At 48.0% G+C, this 18,251-nt stretch overlaps 1 pseudogene; it reads left to right on the top strand.

The window, feature by feature from the left end:
* Positions 1-17,926: 17,926 nt before the first annotated feature.
* On the top strand, positions 17,927-18,044 carry LOC126204762 (5S ribosomal RNA; annotated as a pseudogene).
* Positions 18,045-18,251: the final 207 nt, after the last annotated feature.

The following is an 18,251-nucleotide window of genomic DNA, read 5'->3' as shown; positions in this document are numbered from 1 at the left end:
CTGGACCTCTTAAAAGCTTCTCGTAATACACTAATGTGACTATTCTATGATACAAGTAATGATGGATCCTTAGTGGCCTAGAAATTTCGTAAATTTCTGATTTACTGCTATAAGATATTTTATTGGATTCGTTCATAAGTTCTTTGCGTTTTTCCAGATATACACAACAGTAACTTCAGTCATCAATAATACATTCTCCACAATTATTTACAATATTCTGCCAACTTTTCGATTCTGCGACTGTAGAAATCCGGTGGTTTTGAGACAAAGGAATCGTCAAACCATGTTCGAAGCGTACTTTCATCCGTGAAGGCTGCTCCATAGAGAGCGGAAAAGGTCAAAATATGAGGGCACAAGATCGGTAAACACGGTGGGGCCGGAATGACTTCCCAACCAACTCCTACATAGTGTTTTTTGTCATTCTAGCAGAATGAGGGCTGACATTATCGTGGACTAGCATCACTTCACGTGGTCTTCCTGGACGTTGTTCTTGAACTGTGTGTGCAAGTCGGCACAGTTGTTGACAGAAAATGTCAGCAGTGTTGGTTATACCTTGGGGAATCAGTTCGTAGTACACCAACCGTCTGTGTTCCTCCAGGTGCGTAACATTACCTTTTGCAGATGGGCGTAAGTCTTTGTGCGGGGAGCTGCTACTCTGGTTGGGATCAATCATTCCTTTCTTTTCCTAATGTTAGCATTTCTCGTCACCAGTAACGGTACAGGATACGAATGGTCGGTATTGTTCAGTAGCCAATTGATGACGAGCAAGGAGAGATGCGCATATGGCTACTCGCTGATTTTTGTGATTTTATCTCAGAGCATGCGGTACCCGTACACCAGATTTGTTGACCTTCCCCACTGCATGCAAATGTCGCACGACGGTGAAATGATTGCAGTTCATCACATTTGTGAGTTCACGAGTATACTGGGGGTGGATCATTACGGATTAATGCATGTAATTACTCCATTTAGATGATCTTCATCAAATCCCCAAGATCTTCCTGAACGTGGAGAGTCGCTAATATCAAAACGATCCTCCTTAAAACGAGAAAACAATTTTTTTGACGTATCACCATACAAGGTGCAAATATTTCTGGTTGATACATAAGACATAAAATTTCTGGTTGACTTTGCTGCTGTCGCCCAAATAGAAGTACATGTCGGAAAAGCTCCGATTTCTCCACAAACCACACAATTTTCTACCGTCCATAGCTCCACTCACTATCTCCAAATGACAAAAATGACAATATGTAATCTCAAATAGCGACAGAGAACTACAAATAAAAAATAATAATCGATAAATGAATCCATAGCAATCGGAATAGCAACATGCAAAACAAAAACGCTACGAACGTATGCGCCAACCTATTATTTCATCTGGTTGTCGTCGTCTTGCGTCCTTTTAATGGAATTTCTGGACAATTTTATGGACACTTGCTTTAAAAATACTGATACTTATTTATTGCAAAACACAAAGGGTTTCACTTTAGCATTTCTTTTCATATATTCTTTAACCCTTTCCACTTCTCTTGTCTTACTGATAAAATATTGTATCCTGGGATCGTTAATAAGAAGCACTGTTTTGTATGGACATCTCTCAGAATTATGTAGTACCACACCGTCCATTTTCATTAACTATCCATCACGATTAGATTGTGCTCTGACAATAACCCTAATTGTTTTTCTGCTGTGACAATAGCCTAAACATTTTTTCCAACTTGAATACTGCCTACGAAAGTGACTAGCAGGACAAGCTGTGAAAGGTCATCGTTATCGTTGTGATCCAGTGGCTTCAGTGTCTGAAGGCAACGCGATATCTTAAGGACTGGCGTCCGTCCATGCCGATATGGTGCCCCTCTCGTCCAGCGTCCTGGAACAGTCGGCAGTGTTCAGGTGTTTTACAGCTCGCATCGCTAAGAGTATTGATCTGCCAGACGGATTTACGTGCTTGTGTCCCATGGGCATCCCTCCAGCAGAGACCTGGACGCCACCTCTCCTGTTATCGTTTGCTTCTCTGGATGCGCCTGATTCTGACGACTGTACGTGTTACCACATTCCTCCATCTTTAACAGGTACGACTATTTTCCTCATCGTCCATCTGTAGCAGTGCATTTCTATCAGACTTTCTAGATGTGTGTATTTTACAGAAGCGAAATTCAACTGGGCGAATGATGCCAGTGGGAAAGGACTCTGAGGCTTCTTAGTCTGAAAAAGAATCTCTCTCTTACTCTCCTCGTCTCTTTTAATTCGAGGTCTGATTCATTGTTTTCGTTAACTGTGGTCCTGTCTAGAAGAATTTCGCCATTGACGTGGAACATAAAGGACCTGCAAACTCTGGACAGTTACAGTGCGTTTGGGGATTTGTCTCTTCACGAGCATTTTTGACACATGTTGCCGTTAGAAGCCCATTGTAGCGTCAGCTGGTAATATTTTTAGTTACTCTTTCGCAAGTGACGGCGGAAACGTCCAGAGAGCATATGTCAAAATGGTGCTTACGTCAATCAACTGCCGCGCGGGATTAGCCGAGCGGTCTGAAGCGCTGCAGTCATGGACTGTGCGGCTGGTCCTGGCGGAGGTTAGAGTCCTCCCTCGGGCATGGGTGTGTGTGTGTTTGTCCTTCGGATAATTTAGCTTAAGTAGTGTGTAAGCTTAGGGACTGATGACCTTAGCAGTTAAGTCATATAAGATTTCACACACATTTTGACAATCAAGTTCAAATGTGTGTGAAATCTTAGACCAATCACTTTCCCTTGTGGAAACTGTTCTGCCTTGTGGAAGTCTTGTGGAAAGCACAGGCACCATCTGCGTCTCTCAGTATCTCACTTACGTAACAACGATAGGCTTCTTTGTACAATATCACCGCCTGGTAGACATGTAAATATGCACTTCGGCTGTTCGAGTACGCGCGACTAATACAAAATGTTCCGAAATTCTCCTTACAAACTTTTAGGATTTGTATAGGGGAGCGCGTATATAATATTTTCAATACGAACCCATGTCAGCAAACGCACCGTTCCCGTTCTACGACGATTGCAGTTCAGATGTTTAACTCATCCACTGAATTATGAGTGACGCAGAACAATTATTAAGTAAGAATTGGAACGGAAGCATAACGAAAGACTCATTTATCACTTAAGCATGTGTATTTATCTTAACACTTAAACATTACGTGTTTACATTATCCCAAACGAAAGAAGAACCCAGTACTGAACAGTACTGATGCACTACAATAGCTTCTCGATGTGGCGACCATCGACGTTGTTAAAGACACAGCACCTAGGAAGCGTGTTCTGGTACACATTCTCCATCCTACCTGGTGTCTCTTCAGTGTCAAGTGCAGCGGCCAGAGCTCGTGCCGGCTGATCTCCCTCTGTTTGAACAGGAGTCTCGTAAATTAAAATCTGCAAACGTTAAGTGACGTCAGGTGATCGTATGACCTTGTACACATCATCCTGTTTTGCACACCGCGGCAAGCAACTCTGAGGCTTTTCCCTTTCCCTCGGCAGACGTGGACGCGTTACACGTCTGAAATGAAACCGTTCTAGAACGGAAACGGTACGTTTCAGGGCATGGATTCCTATTCCAAATATTATGGACTCACTCCTCTATCCAAGTCCTAGAAGTCCGTAACGGGAATTTCTGAATACCCAGAAATACGTTACGTAATTGTTCTGTATGTATGCACAAGTTATTACCCCCCAAAAATAGCACACACTTTTGATTTCAGCACTGTGAAAACAGCAGAGCGCTAGACAAAATGAGAGGGTACTGCACTTATGACCGCCCATCACAAAGTAGCCTCTTAACAGTCTTATGACACTGCGTACATGAGCCAGCAAGATCAAATTAAGCACATTCACTCAAGCAGTCGCATAAGCACATGCACTATCAACTCGCCTACGCATATCCATTAGTACGCAATTATCACTATTACACAGGCACAGTAAATCGCCGATCATGGAAGTCCAAATTTGCTGTGATACAAACACTCATAAAGCTGTTCTATGTAATGTAATACAGAGCACTTCGGCATTTTAAATAGTCACTTTCACATTCTTTTATAGTACCGGTAATAATATTCCAGATTCAATATTAATATTTCCCAACTTGTAAATACGCGTGAAATTAACCATCAACACAGAGGAACATAGATTGTTAATCGGGACTAAATTAAATGTCGTGTGTACGATTTTTTCGAGACGGCTGATATGCACATATTCTTTGAGAAACGTTTTACGTGAGAGATGAGCTGTTACAGTTGTGAACAAGGCTCTAGATGTAGCAGCAGCAAAGTCAACGTGCTACCTGACACGCGTGATGAGGCAGCCGTATTCCACGTCGGTCGTTTCTCACGCGAGCAAAGCCGCGCACGCGCAATGTGCACCGTGCCTCGTACTGACACCGTATTTTCCCGTCTTCTTCTTAACGAATTTCATCCCTCCACCAGCACTCACTGTGCACTACAGCATGCCCTTGTAGTTACAAATATTGTCGCGCCTGCCGGTCTGGTCACACATACTTCGTTTATCCGAGCACGGCTCCCGCCCGCCCCAAACCTGCATGTGCCTCGCAGTACGGAGCACCGTCCCGTGTCCATTACTCTTCGCTCGCAGCCCTACTTTTCTCTCGCCCAGAGGTCGAACATTATTGTGCATCTGCACTGACGGCCGTTGTGGCAGAAGCGGTTCTAGGCGCTTCAGCCCGGAACCGCGCTGTGCTGCTATGGTCGCAAGTTCGAATCCGGCCTCCGGCATGAATACGTGTGACGTCATTAGGTTAATTAGGTTTAAGTAGTTCTAAGTCTAGGGGACTGATGACCTAAGATGTCATGTCCCATAGTGCTTAGAGCCATTCGAACCATTTTTGAGCATCTGCACTGAAAGATTGATATGGCGTCAGGCGCATGTACTATATAGGTATGGTGTCTCTTCCTCCGCATATAACCATACCTATAAAGTCATGGTTTCATAGCGATGTTTTGGGGCAGTTCGGCCACCAATGTTTAGACACTGATTATACGCTACTGGCCATAAAAATTGTTACACCACGAAGATGACGTGCTGCAGACGCGAAATTTAACAGACAGTAAGAAGATGCTGTGATATGCAAATGATTAGCTTTTCAGAGCATTCACACAACGTTGGCGCCGGTGGCGACACCTACAACCTGCTGACATGAGGGAATTTTCCAACCGATTTTTCATACACAAACAGCAGTTGACCGGCGTTGCCTGGTGAAACGTTTTTGTGATGCCTCGTGTAAGGAGGAGAAATGCGTACCATCACGTTTCCGACTTTGATAAAGGTCGGATTGTTGCCTATCGCGATTGCGGTTTATCGTATCGCGACATTGCTATTCGCGTTGGCCGAGATCCAATGACTGTTAGCAGAATATGGAATCGGTGGGTTCAGGAGGGTAATACGGAACACCGTGCTGGATCCCAACGGCCTCGTATCACTAGCAGTCATGGCTGTAACGGATCGTACAGCCACGTCTCGATCCCTGAGTCGACAGATGGGGACGTTTGCAAGACAACAACCATCTGCACGAACAGTTCGACGACGTTTGCAGCAGCATGGACTATCAGCTCGGAGACCATGGCTGCGGTTACCCTTGACGCTGCATCACAGATAGGAGCGCCTGCGATGGTGTACTCAACGACGAAACTGGGTGCACGAATGGCAAAACGTCATTTTTTCGGATGAATCCAGGTTCTGTTTACAGCATCATGATGGTCGCATCCGTGTTTGGCGGCATCGCGGTGAACGCACATTGGAAGCGTGTATTCGTCATCGCCATACTGGCGTATCACCCGGCGTGAAGGTATGGGGTGCCATTGGTTACACGTCTCGGTCACCTCTTGTTCGCATTGACGGCACTTTGAACAGTGGACGTTACATTTCAGATGTGTTACGACCCGTGGCTCTACTCTTCATTCGATCCCTGCGATACCCTACATTTCAGCAGGATAATGCACGACCGCATGTTGCAGGTCCTGTACGGGCCTTTCTGGATACATAAGATGTTCGACTGCTGCCCTGGCCAGCACATTCTCCAGATCTCTCACCAATTGAAATGTCTGGCCAATTGTGGCCGAGCAATGCGCCAGTCACTACTCTTGATGAACTGTGGTATGGTGTTGAAGCTGCAAGGGCAGCTGTACCTGTACACGCCATCCAAGCTCTGTTTGACTCAATGCTCAGGCGTATCAAAGCCTTTATTACGGCCAGAGGTGGTTGTTCTGTGTTCTGATTTCTCAGGATCTATGCACCCAAATTGCGTGAAAATGTAATCACATGTCAGTTCTAGTATAATATATTTGTCTAATGAATACCTGTTTATCATCTGCATTTCTTCTTGGTGTAGCAATTTTAGTGGCCAGTAATGTAAAACTGAAATCAACATTGACTGTTTACCATAAGCCATCCCTCATCCGAACTGCATTCAATGGTGGTGTCCGCCAAGTAACGCAGCCTTACGCAATGCCGTGACTCAGCTTTCCACGCGAGCGACTGAGATGGAAAGCAGGAGGCGTCCAGGCGAGCAGCTGGAATCTGGAAGCTGACGATGGCCCACTGGAGCCGGCCGCTTTCTCCAGCAGGGGTCGCTTTCTCCGGAGGTGGGACGTTCTCCGGCCGCCGGCATCCCGTCTGACCCGGAAGAGGCAAGAAGTGCTACACGGAGCGAGACTTTCGCTTTTCCCGACGCGCCACCGCAGGCAACGAATGACTGCGTCGGTTTTATGACTCCCATCCGGCAGGTACGTAAACGTTGCGTTCGGGAAGTTAAAATACAGCTCTCTTCGTGCTGCACTTTTCAACATACTGCCCACGAACAGAAGTTTTTATTCAAGAAACATAATTCTGGAAGAGACTGTAACATGCTCTGCGGCGATCAGAATCCACCAGTACACTTTGTTTACTTATTGATCAAAACATTCTTATTTGTTTATGAGTATTTATTTCCTATTAACCGCGCGGGGTAGCCGAGCGGTCTCTGGTGCCTTGTCACGGTCCACGCGGATTCCCACGACGGAGGTTCGAATCCTCCCTCGGGCAAGGGTGTGTGTGTCGTCCTTAGCGTAAATCAGTTTAAGTTAGATTAAGTAGTGTGTAAACTTAGGGACCGATGACCTCAGCAGTTTGGTCCCATAAGACCTTACCACAGATTTCCAAAGTTTCCTACTATTCACGATTCCAGTACTTTTCGTCTAAAGGTCATAAATTAATTCGTATTATAGATGCGATGTGGTCTCATTCAGAGTAGAAGCTCCACAGGGCATTGACCAATACACGTTTGTCTTCTGACTGTGCTCTAGATCAGGGGTCGTCAAACTGCGGCTCGCGGTCCTCATTTGGCCGTAATAAAGTGCGCGTGCGGGCCGTGGTCTTCAGCGCTATTTTACAAAAATATGCTTATAGCGGCTAACAGCAGAAACCAAGATACTCAACTAATGTTAAGAGTGTAGTTTTCTTACACAGTAAGAAACAAATCTACTTCCAGAGACACAAACATTTTGAGATGAGCTTAATTTCAATTGACTTGGTTAATTCAGCTCTAAGCTAAGTAAAGTTTCAGCTCACGTCAGGGTTAATACACTGCAGGGTTAATACACTGAAGCGCCAAAGAAACTGGTATAGGCATGCGTATTCAAATACAGGCATATGTAAACAGGCAGAATAGGGCGCTGTGGTCAGTAACGCCCATATAAGACAACAAGTGTCTGGCACGGTTGTTAGATCGGCTACTGCTGCTACAATGGCAGGTTATCAAGTTTTAAGTGAGTCTGAACGTGGTGTTATATTCGGCGAGCGAGCTATGGGACACAGCATCTCCGAGGTAGCAATGAAGTGGGGATTTTGCCGTACGATTTCACGAGTGTACGTTGGATATCAGGAATCCGCTAAAACATCAAATATCCGACATCGCTGCAGCCGAAAGAAAATTCTCCAAGAACTGGACCAGCGACGACTGAACAGAATCATTCTAGGTGACAGAAGTGCAACTCTTCCGCAAATTGCTACAGATTGCAGCAGATTTCAGTGCTGGGCCATCAACAAATGTCAGCGTGCGAAGCATTCCACGAAACATTGTCACCGATATGGGCTATTGAAGCCGAATACCCAGGCGTGTACCCTTGATGACTGCAAGTCTTTAAGCCTCGCCTGGGCCTGTCAACACCGATACTGCACTGTTGATGATTGGAGACATGTTGCCTGGTCGGACGAGTCTCGCTTCTAATTATATCGAGTGGATGGACGTGTACGACTATGGAGACAACCTCATGAATCCATCGACCTTGCTTGTCAGCAGCGGACTGTTCAAGCTGGTGGAGGCTCTGTAATGCCTGTGGGGCCTGTGCAGTTGGAGTGATATGGGACCCCTGACACGTCTAGATACGACTCTCACATATGACAAGTACGTAAGCACCCTGTCTGATCACCTGCATCCATTCATGTCCATAGTGCATTCCCACTGATCGGGCAATTCCAGCGGGGCAATGCGACAGCCCACAAATCCAGAATTGCTACAAAGTGGCTCCAGAAACACTCTTCTGAGTATAAACACTTCCACCGGTCACCAGATTCCCAACATATCCAACATATGAACATTACTGAGCATTTCTGGTTTGCACTGCAATGTGCTGTTCAGAAGAGACTTTCCCAACCTCGTACTCTCATGAATTTATGGACAGCCCTGCAAGGTTCATGGCGTCAGTTCCCTCCAGCATTACTTCAGACATTAGTCGAGTCAATGCCATGTCGTGCTGCAGTTTCTTAGGATCTTCAGTGTAGATGTGAGAGGGGGAATGTTTTACTATCCGTCTTCCAATGCTGAAAACTCAGCTTCCCCAGAACTCGCTATATCGAACAATATCTATATCGTAGACCTATAAATTCTTTTATATATACCCTTGTCATTATTAGTCTTATTAATTTAGTATTATTATTTTATTACTACAACTATTATTACGAGGGCGGTTCAGAAAGTAACCTCCGATTGGTCACAGTGCGGGTTGTGGGGGGAGTAGCGACGCCATCTGTGCGTTCACGCACTCAACAGGTCAGTCGGCATCAAGCCGTGGTCGAGTGAACGTCGTACCTGCGCTAGTTTAGTTTTTGTGGCAGTTTGAAATGTGTGCTGCAATAGAAAACCCCGCCAAATGTGAAGTGCGTGCTGTCATAAGGTTTTTTACAGCCAAAGGATATTCTGCAGCAGCTATTCATCGTGAGCTTTGTGCCGTGTACGGACCAAGAGTTATGAGTGAAGGAGTTGTCCGTGAATGGGTACGTTTATTTAAAAGTGGACGAGAAAACGTTCATGATGAAGAGAGGAGTGGTAGACCATCATTGGTGACTGAAGAACTCGTTCAGACAGTTGATGCAAAAGTTCGTGAAAATCGACGTTTCTCAATGTCGGAGTTGTCTACTGGTTTTCCACAGATTTCTAACTCTCTTGTACGAGATAGTGACAGCAAGATTGGGTTACCGTAAGTTCTGTGCACGATGGGTGCCCAAAATTCTTACCAACCACCACAAAACTCAAAGAATGGCCTCTGCATTAGACTTTCTGTCACGTTATGAGGACGAAGGAGAACCATTGTTAAACAGAATCGTGACCGGTGACGAAACCTGGATTAAGTACGTGAACCCTGAGACAAAAGAACAATCAAAGATGTGGGCACATTCAAATTCGCCTACCAAACCAAGAAAAGCCTCGCAAGATTTTTCTGCCAGAAAACTGATGGCAACGGTGTTTTGGGATGCCAAAGGGGTGTTGTTGGTTGAATTCATGGAACGTGGTACGACCATTAATCAAGACGTGTACTGTGAAACAATAAAAAAGTTACGACGGGCTATACAGAACAAACGCCGTGGTATGCTGACTTCCGGTATCGTTTTTTTGCACGATAACGCCCGTCCTCACTCTGCTCGCAGAACAACGGCCCTTCTTGAGTCCTTCAAGTGGGACGTTATCAACCATCCACCTTACAGCCCAGACCTGGCGCCAAGTGATTATCGCCTCTTCATGCATTTGAAGAAATGGCTCGAGTCACATCGGTTTGATGACGACGAAGAGCTCAAAGATGCGGTCACAGGCTGGCTCCAGGCACAAGCGGGTGATTTTGATGCAGAAGGAATTTCAAAGCTTGTGAAGAGATACGATAAGTGCCTCAATCGCTATGGAGACTATGTGGAAAAATAGTGCAAAGATGTAGTTGTAAGATGTATATATTAAAATATTTTTATTTAACTTGGTGTGTTTTTTTAAATCAACCGGAGGTTACTTTCTGAACGGCCCTCGTATTTGTACTGATGAGCCAAAACATTAACATCACCTGCTTAAAAGCTTGTCTGTCTGTCTTTGGAATGAAACCATCACTGATTCTGTGTATCAGTGATCGGACAGTTTGTTGGTAGATAGTGCAGGTATGTGACATTAGATGTCTACGCACAGGTTACGCTATTCGCCTAAATAACGGGCCGCTGATTTGCGAACGCAGCCATGTCGACCGATAGCGACCCACATGGATTCCAAGGGATATGCGTAAGTCTCGAATCTGGTTGCCGAGACATCAACGTGATTTTACTATGACGCTCTTCAAACTACTATGGAACGGTTCTGGCTCACACGCACAGACGATTATACTGCTGAAAGATCACATGGCCGTCGGAGAAGACGTCAACCATGAAGGGATGCTGCCAGGGTGTCTTGAATTACTACCACAGGTCCCATGCAAGTGCAGGAGAACGGCTCCGCAGGCCGTAGTGGCCGTGCGGTTCTAGGCGCTACAGTCTAAAACCGAGCGACCGCTACGGTCGCAGGTTCGAATCCTGCCTCGGGCATGGATGTGTGTGATGTCCTTAGGTTAGTTAGGTTTAATTAGTTCTAAGTTCTAGGCGACTGATGACCTCAGAAGTGAAGTCGCGTAGTGCTCAGAGCCATTTGAACCAGAATGTCTCCCATAGCTTAATACTGTTCCCACCAGCCTGCGCCAGTGGCGCGCTGGACGTTTCGATCCGCCGTTCACTTCTATGACGGCGTTTGTGGAGATGACCATCGAGCTAGCGTAGCAGAAATATGATTCATACGAAGAGCGGACAGGTTTCCATTGATCGACGGACGAATCCCGATGGTTCCGTGCCTACTGCAATCGTAATTTTTCGTGTTATTTGGTCGACATGTGAACATGAAGAGGTGGTAGGCTGTGGAGCTCCATGTTCAACAATGTATGATGAACGTTGAGTTCCTAAACACTTGCTCGTGCATCAGCGTTGTGCTCTTTCGGCAGAAATGCCACAGATCACGACCTACCCTTCTTTACAGAGCAAACAAGTAACCGAATCCCACGTTCTATGAAGAGTCGTTGACGTCCAATCATTTAGCGCCTGGTGGTAGTTTCACTGTCCTTCTTTCCGTAGATGCTCAAGACAGTAGCACGTGAACATTCGATCAGCTTCGCCGTTTTCGAGATATTCGTTCACAGGCACTGCGTAATAATAATCTGCTCTTTGTCAGAATCGCTTATCTGAATGAATTCCCCAAAATACAGCCCTTATATACGTTACGGTGATCGTCGATCAGTGTCTGCTCCGCTTACACGCTTTTGTTACCGCGCCATGTGCCCGCAACGCCACCAGGGGGCATCCAACGTAGCGGTGGGCAGTGGTCATATTGTTTTGGCTTATCAGTCCACCTTATCGGAAGCAGTAGTCGTAGATAGACAGCCACTTTTAACTTTATTGGTTCTAAGTGAGTACTACTTATTCACATTGTCTGTACAGACACTCGTGTGATTTTATTACTATTTGTCATACTAAAATTATTGTTATGTGTTAGGTATTAAGTTATAAAAAGGTACTGCATGTGTGAAACCCTGGTATGATGTAAGAGCCTGATGGCCATACATGATCAGGTTAAATAAATCTTTGGTCTTGTATGAAGTGTATTGTAGGCATCTTGGTCTAGTGAGCCGGCCGGTGTGGCCGTCTAGTTCTAGGCGCTTCAGTTTGGAACCGCGCGACGGCTACGGTCGCAGGTTCGAATCCTGCCTCGGGCATGGATGTGTGTGATGTCCTTAGGTTAGTTAGGCTTAAGTAGTTCTAAGTTCTGGGGGACTGATGACCTCAGATGTTGAGTCCCATATTGCTCAAAGCCATTTCAACCATTTGGTCTAGTGAATTTACGAGATTATAGTAAGAAGAACCTGAATTTGGATATTTTGAACTGTGCCTTCTGCAAAACACAACGTATAGCGTGATACCGTGATACTGTTTCAAACGTTTAGTGGTGACTGAAAAGGGTAGATGTATCACTTTGAAGTAAGGAATCCTGATCCGGAAACGAAAGTTATAAGCGAAAATGGCTGTGATGCCTCTGACAGTGGAATGAATATACCGTTACTGTTGTTGCTGAGACTGGAGGGTAAATAGTTTTCTAAGTTGATAGTATGGACCAAAAAACAAAAACAAAAATCAAGTAAAATAATGGGCTCTAAAGTTCAGTTGTTCATCTTCAATACTATGAAACCCATCTCCTGTACTGAACAATTGTTCATAGCTCTTCCAGTAGGCGTTTTACAGCCCATGTTAAATGGCTCTGAGCACTATAGGACTTAAAATCTATGGTCATCAGTCCCCTACAACAGAACTACTTAAACCTAAGTAACCTAAGGACATCACACAACACCCAGTCATCACGAGGCAGAGAAAATCCACAGCCCATGTTTATAGGACATTGTTTTCTTGTTTTGGTCCATACCACCACCATGTGAAAGCTGCCTGTTCCGCAGTATTTACAACAGTAACGGTACTTGTATTTTACTGTCATAGGCATCAGAACAATTTTCACTTATAACTTCCGACTCGGTCGTTTCCACACCGGGGTTCCTTACCTCAAATTGATGCACTTAACCTTCTTCATCACACCTGAAAGTTTGTAATATCATCATGGAGTCACTCTATATTTCTTTTTCTATTTTACCCAAACCTGCTTCGACACCTATACGTCATTTTTGTGGGTCTCGATTTATTTCTGTAAAATATAATGCAAAGTTCATTGTTTTACCTATTTTTGGCCAAAAATTATGACGCGCATTTTACTTACTTTATTTGTTGATTGATCACCTGAAACTACATTATTTGTGAAAGTGGGCTTCTACAGGTCGTCTTGTTTTTATGTGTTTTTCCGATTGAGAGCATGTCACCTGCAAGGCAGTCATAAGGCATTTGCTTACTTTTGAAAATATCTTTACGTAAGTAATGACTCTGTATGTCTCGAACGTCTTACGTCCAGTTGCGTATCGTTAATGCGTTTTCTTTTTCCGTTGTAGGTATGTACACAGTTTTCCACCCCTTTTTATACTTCACTCTCACCTGCTTTCACACCATTTCTACACAAAAGCGAGATCTGAGTGTGGTGTCACCGCCAGACACCACACTTGCTAGGTGGTAGCCTTTAAATCGGCCGCGGTCCATTAGTATACGTCGGACCCGCGTGTCGCCACTATCAGTGATTGCAGACCGAGCGCCGCCACACAGCAGGTCTAGTCTAGAGAGACTCCCTAGCACTCGCCCCAGTTGTACAGCCGACTTTGCTAGCGATGGTTCACTGTCTACATACGCCCTCATTTGCAGAGACGACAGTTTAGCATTGCCTTCAGCTACGTCATTTGATACGACCTAGCAAGGCGCCATATTCAGTTACTATAAGAACTATCTTCAAGAATGTATTCTGAACAGATAATATTGTGAATCATGTACCGTCAAGAGCGGCGTTAATCATTAATGGATTAAAGTATCAAACTAATTAAGTCCGCTTTCTGAATTCTCATTCCTTGTCATGTTCCAGACCTCATGTCAGTATAGTTCTTCCCTCTTCACGCCAGCCTGCGTGAGCTAAAACGCGTGCATTTAGGACTCCACTCGTAACACGGTGTTGGCTCTTCTGCTAACACAAAACTGAGAATGGCTATCGATACTACCCGATAGTCGTTTTTAACATGGGAACGGAATTGCAAGTTTCCGTGAGACGCCGATAGGAGTCGTTTGGTATCTGGTGGACCCAATGGAGCGCACCTCCTGAGCCATGCCTCCACTGGCCCCCGGACTACGAGCGCCCTCTGCCGCCGCGACATACAGGCTGGTGGACCCAATGGAGCGCACCTGCTGAGCCATGCCTCCACTGGCCCCCGGACTACGAGCGCCCTCTGCCGCCGCGACATACAGGCTGGTGGACCCAATGGAGCGCACCTGCTGAGCCATGCCTCCACTGGCCCCCGGACTACGAGCGCCCTCTGCCGCCGCGACATACAGGCTGGTGGACCCAATGGAGCGCACCTGCTGAGCCATGCCTCCACTGGCCCCCGGACTACGAGTGCCCTCTGCCGCCGCGACATACAGGCTGGTGGACCCAATGGAGCGCACCTGCTGAGCCATGCCTCCACTGGCCCCCGGACTACGAGCACCCTCTGCCGCCGCGACATACAGGCTGGTGGACCCAATGGAGCGCACCTGCTGAGCCACGCCTCCACTGGCCCCCGGACTACGAGCGCCCTCTGCCGCCGCGACATACAGGCTGGTGGACCCAATGGAGCGCACCTGCTGAGCCACGCCTCCACTGGCCCCCGGACAACGAGCGCCCTCTGCCGCCGCGACATACAGGCTGGTGGACCCAATAGAGCGCACCTGCTGAGCCACGCCTCCACTGGCCCCCGGACTACGAGCGCCCTCTGCCGCCGCGACATACAGGCTGGTGGACCCAATGGAGCGCACCTGCTGAGCCACGCCTCCACTGGCCCCCGGACTACGAGCGCCCTCTGCCGCCACGACATACAGGCTGGTGGACCCAATGGAGCGCACCTCCTGAGCCATGCCTCCACTGGCCCCCGGACAACGAGCGCCCTCTGCCGCCGCGACATACAGGCTGGTGGACCCAATAGAGCGCACCTGCTGAGCCACGCCTCCACTGGCCCCCGGACTACGAGCGCCCTCTGCCGCCGCGACATACAGGCTGGTGGACCCAATGGAGCGCACCTGCTGAGCCACGCCTCCACTGGCCCCCGGACTACGAGCGCCCTCTGCCGCCACGACATACAGGCTGGTGGACCCAATGGAGCGCACCTGCTGAGCCACGCCTCCACTGGCCCCCGGACTACGAGCGCCCTCTGCCGCCGCGACATACAGGCTGGTGGACCCAATAGAGCGCACCTGCTGAGCCACGCCTCCACTGGCCCCCGGACTACCAGCGCCCTCTGCCGCCGCGACATACAGGCTGGTGGACCCAATGGAGCGCACCTGCTGAGCCACGCCTCCACTGGCCCCCGGACTACGAGCGCCCTCTGCCGCCACGACATACAGGCTGGTGGACCCAATGGAGCGCACCTGCTGAGCCACGCCTCCACTGGCCCCCGGACTACGAGCGCCCTCTGCCGCCGCGACATACAGGCTGGTGGACCCAATGGAGCGCACCTGCTGAGCCACGCCTCCACTGGCCCCCGGACTACGAGCGCCCTCTGCCGCCACGACATACAGGCTGGTGGACCCAATGGAGCGCACCTGCTGAGCCATGCCTCCACTGGCCCCCGGACTACGAGCACCCTCTGCCGCCGCGACATACAGGCTGGTGGACCCAATGGAGCGCACCTGCTGAGCCACGCCTCCACTGGCCCCCGGACTACGAGCGCCCTCTGCCGCCGCGACATACAGGCTGGTGGACCCAATGGAGCGCACCTGCTGAGCCACGCCTCCACTGGCCCCCGGACTACGAGCGCCCTCTGCCGCCACGACATACAGGCTGGTGGACCCAATGGAGCGCACCTGCTGAGCCACGCCTCCACTGGCCCCCGGACTACGAGCGCCCTCTGCCGCCGCGACATACAGGCTGGTGGACCCAATGGAGCGCACCTGCTGAGCCATGCCTCCACTGGCCCCCGGACTACGAGCGCCCTCTGCCGCCACGACATACAGGCTGGTGGACCCAATGGAGCGCACCTGCTGAGCCATGCCTCCACTGGCCCCCGGACTACGAGCACCCTCTGCCGCCGCGACATACAGGCTGGTGGACCCAATGGAGCGCACCTGCTGAGCCACGCCTCCATTGGCCCCCGGACTACGAGCGCCCTCTGCCGCCGCGACATACAGGCTGGTGGACCCAATGGAGCGCACCTGCTGAGCCACGCCTCCACTGGCCCCCGGACTACGAGCGCCCTCTGCCGCCGCGACATACAGGCTGGTGGACCCAATGGAGCGCACCTGCTGAGCCACGCCTCCACTGGCCCCCGGACTACGAGCGCCCTCTGCCGCCGCGACATACAGGCTGGTGGACCCAATGGAGCGCACCTGCTGAGCCACGCCTCCACTGGCCCCCGGACTACGAGCGCCCTCTGCCGCCGCGACATACGAGGGCCAGCACCAGCAGCTCAGCCCACTCGCACTTGCAGCCTCTTTGCTGTGGGATTTTCCGCAGACGCTGCTTAGACCGGCTTCGACTACATCGTTTTAGTTCAGAGGTCTCATCGTTCCCGAAAGTGAGCACTGGACTCTATTTCTTTCTGCATTATTTGTAATGAGTCTTCGTTCACTTGGGGAAATACGAGTTAAGTAAATCTTCTGTTCACTGTGATAACTTATTCGCTACTCATGTGCTGTCCAGCTTTCATATGACGACAGTTGTCGGACCACTCTGTAGCCCATCTCCCTTTACTGCTGCGTACGAAGTAGTACACAACAGAGAAGACATTTCTGACGCCATGCTGATACAAAGGCACTGTATTGTCATCGTCACTCCGTTGTTCATTCTTTTGTTTCTGCTCAGTGTGGCACTAATTTCGAATGCTTAGCTCGAACCATTTGTGGTGTGTAATCTTGGAAACAACTTATGTTGTGTTATGTGTGCGTGTGTGTGTGTGTGTATGTGTGTGTGTGTCTGTGTGTGTGTATGTCTGTGTACGTGAAGAACGAAGAGAGAGAGAGAGAGAGAGAGAGAGAGAGAGAGAGTTGAAATGGGTGGGGAGAGTTTGATAAGCAAAGGTGTTCGGATATTCCAGAATGTTCGAATGCTATAAGTAATTCGTTAAGTTCTGCAAACAGTGTTTTGCTGCATGATGTTGTGTATTTGTTGAAAATGTTCTTACTTTATTTTTGTATGTGATAGTATGTTTTCTCTGAGGATCGTCAGACCAGATTCTAGTTGTTAGGGTGATAGTTCTCCTCTGTGAGATGACTCGCGACGGTACAGTGTGTACGGTCTCATTTTAAGCCTCTGTGGTATTCAGAATATTTAGTTTCAAAATTTCTACTTGTTTGGCTTATGCAGACTGATTGACACGAACTACAAGTTAACCGACAGATCCCAACTTTGGAAAATCTGTCTGTGGAGGTGTTCTCAGTGTTTACGTTTTTCCTTACTGTGTTGTTTGTGCGGAAATCAACAGTCCCTTCTTCAGAACTTTCCCCACCGTATGGACATTTTCATTCTTGTAGTAAGTGCCATCCTGTATTCATTGTACAATGTTCTTGATTCCCTGTATTTGTCATGTGTTGGCGTTCCTTGCTCTTTGAAGCAGTTAGTAATTTATCCTTTCTTTGTTCTTTCTTAATTTGCCTTTTCTATTTTTGTTCAGGCTATTTGTTATTTATACATTGTACCCATTCTCTCTGATTAGTTGGTGCAATGCGTTTAGTTCCTGTGTATAGGTATGTCCAGTGGAATTCTGATCATTTTTGTGTAGGATTATCTCAAACATGAATGGGTTTCAGTGGCTGATTGGACTGGTTGTGAATGATTATACTTGTGCCTGTAATTTTCCAGTATTTTCAAAAATTGTTTGCTGTTGATTCTGTGTGTAGTAAGTCTAGGAAATTTAGTCTTCATAACGGCTTCCGTCTCAACTCTAAATCTTATTTTCCACTATTTTCAAAAATAAGGCAACGGCCTTGCCGCAGTGGATACACCGGTTCCCGTGAGATCACCGAAGTTAAGCGCTGTCGGGCGTGGTCGGCACTTGGATGGGTGACCATCCTGGCCGCCATGAATTGTTGCCATTTTTCGGGGTGCACTCAGCCTAGTAATGCCAATTGAGGAGCTACTCGACCGAATAGTAACGGCTTCGGTCAAGAATACCATCACAACGACTGGGAGAGCGGTGTGCTGACCCCACACCCCTCCTATCCGCATCCTCAATTGAGGATGACACGGCGGTCGGTTGGTCCCGGCAGGCCACTCGTGGCCTGACGACGGAGTGTGTGCTA

This window comes from Schistocerca nitens, chromosome 9, assembly GCF_023898315.1.
Source record: "Schistocerca nitens isolate TAMUIC-IGC-003100 chromosome 9, iqSchNite1.1, whole genome shotgun sequence".
NCBI lineage: Eukaryota > Metazoa > Arthropoda > Insecta > Orthoptera > Acrididae > Schistocerca > Schistocerca nitens.
The sequence above is the reverse complement of the archived record's forward strand: the minus strand, read 5'-3'. Positions and strand labels throughout refer to the sequence as shown.